The sequence below is a fragment of the Arachis ipaensis genome, chromosome B03 (assembly GCF_000816755.2).
Source record: "Arachis ipaensis cultivar K30076 chromosome B03, Araip1.1, whole genome shotgun sequence".
NCBI classification, from domain to species: domain Eukaryota; kingdom Viridiplantae; phylum Streptophyta; class Magnoliopsida; order Fabales; family Fabaceae; genus Arachis; species Arachis ipaensis.
Genome location: NC_029787.2, coordinates 8,664,312 through 8,672,164, shown reverse-complemented (window position 1 = coordinate 8,672,164; position 7,853 = coordinate 8,664,312). Strand labels below are relative to the sequence as shown.

Below are 7,853 nucleotides of genomic sequence, written 5' to 3'. Positions count from 1 at the left end.
TCACTGTTTACTTTTCTTTCTTTCAAAAAAAAAAATGAGAGGCATTAACTCTCTCCCTCTCTCTCTTTCATCGTGGCTTATAAGCCACGATTTTTTTTAAGTTATGTGGGTCTCACTTGAGTGGGGACCCACCAACAGTATTATGGTAAGGATTTAGCTAATATGTGTCTTTAAGGCACATAAGATCATGCAAAAGCTTAACATAAAAAATATAAATAATATAGCAATGCTAAGGACTATGATTCCATAAGGCGGATATCACGTTAGCCCCTTTGATCCAAAGTCACACAGAAAATCTATCATTTTGAAAAAACAATAGTTACCGTATTAGTGTTTGCATTAGTGTTTTTAGTGCGATTTTGTTGCACCTTTCGCTGTCTATCTCGCAGTGAAAATTGATGCTAAACTGATTGAGATCAAGGTGTAAAAGGAGGGGAATAGTGGCCCTAGAGTTCATTACAAAAACAAAATATAATCATTCTCCCTCTCTTTTGTCCTCTTTTATTAAGGCAAAAAGTTTACGTGGATTCAACCCAATAGCATAGTCAAGCAGTCTCAATTAGAAAAAAAATAAAACATGAATATAAAAACCTACACATATTCTCAACTTCCAAAAATAATTCATTGGACCGGCCTACATCGTTATTGCCGAATCCACCAATCAAGAGTTGTAAATTCCAAAATCATGTATTGTTCAAACTGAATATGCAAAATAGCCATTACACATAGAGTGTTTTTTTCTCCGTACAGTCGATCCTATAACTTGTTTGAGAAGTCATGAACAGTGTTGATAATCGAGGAGAAGCAGTGACAAAGAAACCTCCCTTTACTGAGGAGCAAGATCTGCTGAAGAGAAGTAAAAAGAAAGTGAGAAAGGACGGTAAAGGTTTTACAGGAAGCCAACAACCTGTGCTAAGAGAAGAAAACTGGATGATTGAAAATAGTACAAGCAACGAAAACCAATCTAAGAATCGGTCATTTGCTCAAACCGTGAAGAATAGTCTCATGATAGCCACACTGAAGGTGAAGATTTAGATTTGGCTATCGACACCGGAAAGGAAGAAGCAAAAGGAGCTAAGACAGACACGGTGAGTGATTCATAGTCTGACATCAAAGTGGAGAAAATTGAGGAAGGACTTTTTAATATTGTCATCAGTAAAGAGACTGAGAGAAACTTATGGAATCCATGGTGAAATACATTTATAGTAAAACTGTTGGGGCGAAAGGTGGGATATACAGCAATGAAAAGAAGATTAGAGATAATGTAGTGTAACAATGGAAGTCTTGATGTCATTGACTTAGGACAGGACTTCTATTTAGTCAAGTTTTACTCAAACGAAGATTTTGATTTTACCTTATTGGAAGGACCATAGAAGCTTTATGATCACTATCTAACAGTGAGACTTTGGGAACCTAATTTTAACCCTCAAACAGTCACTATAGACAAGGTAACAGCATAGATTAGACTTCCATGGCTACCTATTGAACTCTATGATAGAAACATTTTGAAAAAAATTGGAAATCTTATCGGATGGACTGTGAAGGTAGATAGCAATGTGGCTGAATTATGTAGGGGCAAATTTGCAAGACTGTGTGTTAAAGTTGATTTAACTAAACCCATAATGGGGAGATATTTAATCAATGGAAGGGAATACCGAGTAGAGTATGAAGGTATTCATCAGATATGCTTTTCTTGCGGGAGAATAGACCATGAGCAAAAAGATTGCCCTTTAAAACAAGCTCCAAAAGCAACAGAAGCTCAATCAATCCAAGACTCTCCAAAGAATGAAAGATCCAATGGAGTTGCAGAAATGAGACAAGAACAAGAAAAACAAGGGTGATTGGATAAGGAAAAACAGGTTGACACTACAGGGCAGGACAAATACGGAGAATGGATGGTTGTCCAAAGGCCAAAAAAGGGGAAAAAGGGGCAAAAAGAAACTGAATCTAGAGACATGGGAGGAAGAGGAAGGTCAAGATATAGTGTGCTGACCATTGAGGAAACATCACAGGAGAAAGAACAAGAAGAGAGAGAAGGTGACAATAATGCTGAAAGAGAAACAAATAACGCACACAAGTCAAGAACCAAAGACAAGGGAAGCAGGAGCAAGCATATAGTGGAAGATAGGGAAACAAACCAGGAGACTAATAAAGAACCAATAGCTTAAAAAAAGAGTTGTAACGAAAATGAAAAAGAGCAGAGAGTGAGGACAATAAAACAAGGAATCAACCATTATGAGCAAAACTGGGCAGAGGAGGCTAATGGGACCCCTTCCTTAATGGAAGAATGCATTCAACCTTCATATCAAGCCCATCCAATAGAAGGAAAACCACCAGACCCCATAAATGTTGAGACAACAAAGGTGGTGCCTATGAAAACAGAGGGCACTGAAGGAGGGCAGGCGAGCTTGCTAGAAGGAATAGATTTCACAACGCTAAAAACTAGTATTTTAGAGGACACTGAAATGAAGATGAACTAAATTCCAGGTGTGCTCTTTTCTTTTGAAGTAGTTTTTGTTGTTTTAGCTTTCTTTAACCTTTAGTTATCCTTTTTAATGATCACAATAATCTGGAATGAGAGGGGCTACTAGTGGAGCGTTTAGAAGGATTTATAAAGAGATGATGAAACAATATAAGTCAGACATTACCATTCTTTTATAAACAAAGTGTAGAGGACAAGTTGCTAGAAATGTTATTAAGCAATTAGGATACACCAATTACATTATTGAGGAAGCTTAAGGGTTTGCAGGTGGGATATGAATTTGCTGGAACAGGAGTGACATCAATATTACTTCAATAGAAGCACATCAACAATATATACACATAAAGGTCCAAGAATATGGAAGAGGATAATGGTTTTTCACTACAGTATATGCTAATCCTCATTAACAAATTAGAAGGGAGCTATGACCCAAATTACAGAACATAGCTAACACTGATAGTGGGGAGTGGCTTATTGCAGGGAGATTTTAATGACATTAAAGATAGTTCAGAGAAAAGGGGAGGTGCAGCCATAGATCTAAGGGCTTGCAATGCTTTCATTAATTGGATCAATAACTGTGATTTAATTGACCTGGGTTTCATTGGATCGAGATTCACTTGGAGAGGTCCTCAATGGGAAGGCCAAGAAAGAATTTTTAAAAGATTGGACAGAGCTATGACTAATTTAAGTTGGAGAAACAGATTCCAAGAAGCTACAATGGAGATGCTCACAAGAATGAAATCTTATCATCATCTCCTTTTAATTACTACTGAAAAATGCTTAAATGAAACAAGGGATAGACCTTTTCGCTTTGAGGCTATATGGACTATGCATCCAGACTTCTAAAATTTAATTGAAACAAGTTGGAATAATCATTATTATCTCAACAATGCTCTTGAAAAACTAAAGAAGGACTTAATCGAATGGAACAAGAGCTGTTTTAGGAATATTTTCAAAACTAAAAGAAGAATACAAAATAGACTTGCAGGAATTCAGACAAGTAGCACATATAGAAAAAATCCTTACTTAGATGGTTTGGAACAGAAGCTTGTAAGGGAGCTAAACGAGGTTTTGGACACGGAAGAAACCTTTTGGTTACAAAAATCGTGGGAGAAATGGATCATGGATGGAAATAGAAACACTAAGTTCTACCACAGCAAAGCTATAGTTAAAAGAGGAAAAAATAGAATTCTTAAACTCAGAGGACAAAAGGGGGAGTGGATTGAAGAAGAGGAGGAATTGAAAAAGTACATCACTTGCCATTTCAAAAACCTTTATCAAGAAGAGGTAAGAGTTGTTCCTTTTGAATTAGACCATTATGACCCCCTAATTTCAGTTTATCTGATTGCAGGAAGCTTGCAGCTACTCCTACGAAAATGGAAATCCGAAGGGCTTTGTTCAACATAGGATCTCTCAAGACTTTAGGAAGTGATGGCTTTTTGGCACTTATTTATAAAAATAATTGGGGATCATAAAGAACAAAGTGTGTGATTTTATCCAGAGCTGCTGGAATGAACCGGGGATCATAAAGCAAGCCAATTCCACACTCATCACGCTAGTTCCAAACCTTAACCATCCGGAGTCCATCAACCAGTTTCGGCCGATAGCACGGTGTAATGTGACCTATAAGGTGCTAACCAAGATAATAGTAGACAGAATCAAACCTCATCTCAATGATAGAATAGCGGTGCACCAATCAAGTTTTATTCCTGGAAGAAAAATACAAGACAATATCATTATTGCAAAGGAGCTCATGCATAATATGAAGAGAATGAAAGGAAAAAAATATTTCATGGCTATAAAAATTGACTTCGAAAAGGCTTATGACAAGCTTAGCTGGGACTTCATTAAAGTTAGACTTAAGGAGTTTAAATTACCAGTGAAAGTGTGATCCAAATAATTATGCAATGCATTAACTTAGTGTCCTATAATGTGTTGTGGAATGGAAACAAGACAGAGGAGTTCATTCCAAAAAGAGGGGTGAGACAAGGCGACCCCATCTCTCCATAATTTTTCGTTATCTGTATGGACAAGCTAGCTCAGCTGATAGAGGAGTTGGTGCATCTAGGAGAGTGGAAACCTATGGCAGTAGGTAGAAGGGGACCAAGAATATCCCATCTGATCTTTGCCGATGATGTTCTTTTATTCACAGAAGCCAGCCAAGAACAAATGCAAAGGGTTAAAAAAACGCTAGAAAAATTTTGCAAGGCGTCTGGATTGAAAATTAACGAAGAAAAAAATCTTCAATTGTCTTCTCAAAAAGCACAAATATAAATTTAAGGAGGAGGATTATGGACATAGAGAAATTCAGAGAACAAAAGGAATTCAAAAAATACCTTGGAACCCTGGTTACAAATAATAGAAGAGGCAAGGAAAAGTTCAAAGATGTTATGGGAAAGGTTCAGAGTAAACTCAAGGGATGGAAGAGTAAGTGTTTATCTCTTGCAGAAAGATTAATGCTGGCTCAAGCATCCATTAGTCTTGCTCTTAACTTCCAAATGCAACACGATAGAGTTCCTAAAAGAGAATGTCAGGAAATTGAAAAGCTTCAGAGGAGCTTCATATGGGGGGATGAACCCAAGCATTTGAAAATACACTTAATCAGTTCAAAAACTCTATGTCGTCCTAAGTACGAAGGGGATATTGGCTTCAGAAAAATCACATCAATGAATGATGTCTTCTTGATGAAAATCCTTTGGCAAATGGAAGGGAACCTAAGAAGCTATGGGTTGAGATGCTAAAACAGAAGTACTATCTAGGAGGACAATTGAAAAACAACATAAGAAGCAAAAGCTCTTATTCCACGCTTTGGAAGAAACTCGTGAAAATATGGCCAATCTATCAAAAAATTTCAATACAATACATAGGAAATGGCTGCGCAACCAACTTCTGGAAGGATCAATGGGTGTTGGGAGAAGGAGCTCTCAAAAATCATACTCTCAACTCAAACATGAATAGCAATAGCATGGTGAAGGACTGGACCCAAGAGACAGGAGAATGAGATAGAGAACAACTTAGACTCAATTTACCAGAAGCAATTGTTCAAAAAATCACAGCAATGTGCCCACCAAATCAAGATCAATAGGGAAATAAGAGAGGATGGAAGCATACAGAGGATGGAGATTTCTCAATAGCAGCAACTTATAAAGCCTTAAACAATTGGTCAAAATTTCAAAAAACGATATGGAAGCAGATATGGGAATGAAAAGAGACACAAAAAATTAAAGTGTTCATCTTGCCATAGAATGCAGGAAAGTTGCATACATGTGTTAAGGGATTGCCAGAGAGTATCAACAATTTGGGTCCAACTCTTAGATTCATCTAAAATTCAATCCTTCTTCAACCTAAACTGGGAGGAATGGGTAAAGCTAAATTTGACACAGCAACTAGGGAAGAGAAGAGATTTTGATTGGAAAGATATTTTCATGGTAGCCTGTTGGAGAATGTGGTATTGGAGAAATAAGGAAATTAATTATGACAACTACAGAAGATCGTACCAACTCATATCAAAATCATGAATCAAGTTCAGGAAATTAAACAAACTCTGGAAAGGAATTACCTGATTAAAGGATTGAAGATGAAATATGAGATTCACGTCAAATGGGTGCCACCGCCAGAAGGATGGGTAAAGCTTAACACAGACAGGTCTTCACAGGGGAACATGAGATGCGCTGGCTATGGCAATTTGGTGAGAAATGAGGACGGAAGATGGGTTGCTGGATTTACCTGTAGGATTGGCAGCTGCACAACATTTACGGCAGAGCTATGGGGTGTCATGGAAGGCCTGAAATCAGCCTGGGCTATGGGAATGAAGAGAATCATTGTGGAGTGCGATTCGACGGCTGTTGTTAAGCTGTTGAATAGTGAAAGAAATTTGAAAAACATCCCATTTCTCTAGTTAGACGAATTGTTGCACTGAAAAAGAATGACTGGAGAATATTTTTTGTACAAATTTATAGAGAAATCAATAGATGTGCTGACTATTTAACTAAAAAAACTTAAAAACTGGTGATGATTTTTTGTTTTGGGATACACCATCTCCAGAGTTAGCTAGACTCATCCATGAGGATTATATAGGGGCTTCATTACCTCAATTCATTTGTATATAAGATGTCTTTTTTTTTGGGCTTTTGTTAGCCTTGGCGTTGTACCAAAAAAAATTCAAAAAATCTGTCTCCAGAACAAATATTAGTAATGCAGTCACTTTTTAAATTAATGTTACCATCCGCGGTGAAATCAAAAAGCAACAAAAAATCCACATAACCATTACTTTTGGTGTCAGGTTGTGTCAAAACCACGGAGACGCCTGAAACGTCTCTTCTGAAGGGACGCATTTTAAAATTTACCTATTTTCTTTTGGATTTTTATTTTATAGAAACTTATTAATTGAGAGGAATTTTATAAAAAAATATAGAAAATTTAAAAAGTTCTTATATATTTATCAAAGTTTTTTAAAAAACTTTTACTAATTAATAATCATAATCATATTAGCTTAATCTTTTTATTTTTCTAATTTCACAAAGTTATTTACATGCAAAACAACAAGAATAAATGTTAAATTTTTTGTTCAAATTTTGTGTAGGTTAACTTGGTTCTTCTAACATTTGAATTAAATTAATATACCAAATTAACGTTTTTTTTTGGGTGGGGAGAACGGGGTTAAGGACTCCAAGACAGCACAAAAAACGAGAAAAACAAACCAGAAGGGAAAAGAAAAAATAGAGCTGAGTAATCAAGCTCCTCTTATTATAAAAGATCCTAGACTATCCATGACAATTGTATAATACGTATCCGGGGATGCTGCATCAAAAAGATGAAGGTCAAAGGGGAAGGTCATGGCCTTTCTTAGCAAGAATATCAGCTACCGTGTTGACCTCACGAAGGGTATGAATAAACTCCACTTTTTGGATTCTGCTGGTGAGTATATTTATATCAGACACAATGATGAGAAGGGCATCCAATCTTGACAAAATTGATAGAACAAGCAATCTGCAATCCTTTGATAATTTCCCATAACTCCGCGTGCATGATAGAACAACTTCCCATTTGTTAAGGCTTTGTTTGGGTATAGAAAAGAAAATGGAAGGAAAGAAAATAAGAAGAAAGAAAATGAGAGAAAAAAAATAGAAAAAAAATTAGAATTATTTATATGTTGTTTGGATCTCACGCGTTTGGGCCAACCAACGTCATCCGGCCCACTAATCTCTGGTTACCCACCGTAACATTGGCGCCGTTGCCGGGGACCCGAGAGATTAACCAGTGATGGCGGAAAGACCCCCTGAAGAAGGTCATGTGGAGACAGATTCTGATCAAGAGAATTTGAACACTGGAAACAATGAAGCAGATCAGAACCTCCATCAGGAAGCTAATG

At 36.8% G+C, this 7,853-nt stretch overlaps 1 long non-coding RNA gene across 1 annotated transcript; it reads right to left on the bottom strand.

Annotated features, from left to right (window-relative positions):
* Window positions 457–6,592, bottom strand: LOC110269931. Its single transcript, XR_002358778.1, has 2 exons — window positions 6,042–6,592; window positions 457–4,999 (listed from the first exon to the last, which is right to left on the bottom strand). It is a non-coding gene; the product is annotated as an uncharacterized LOC110269931 (long non-coding RNA).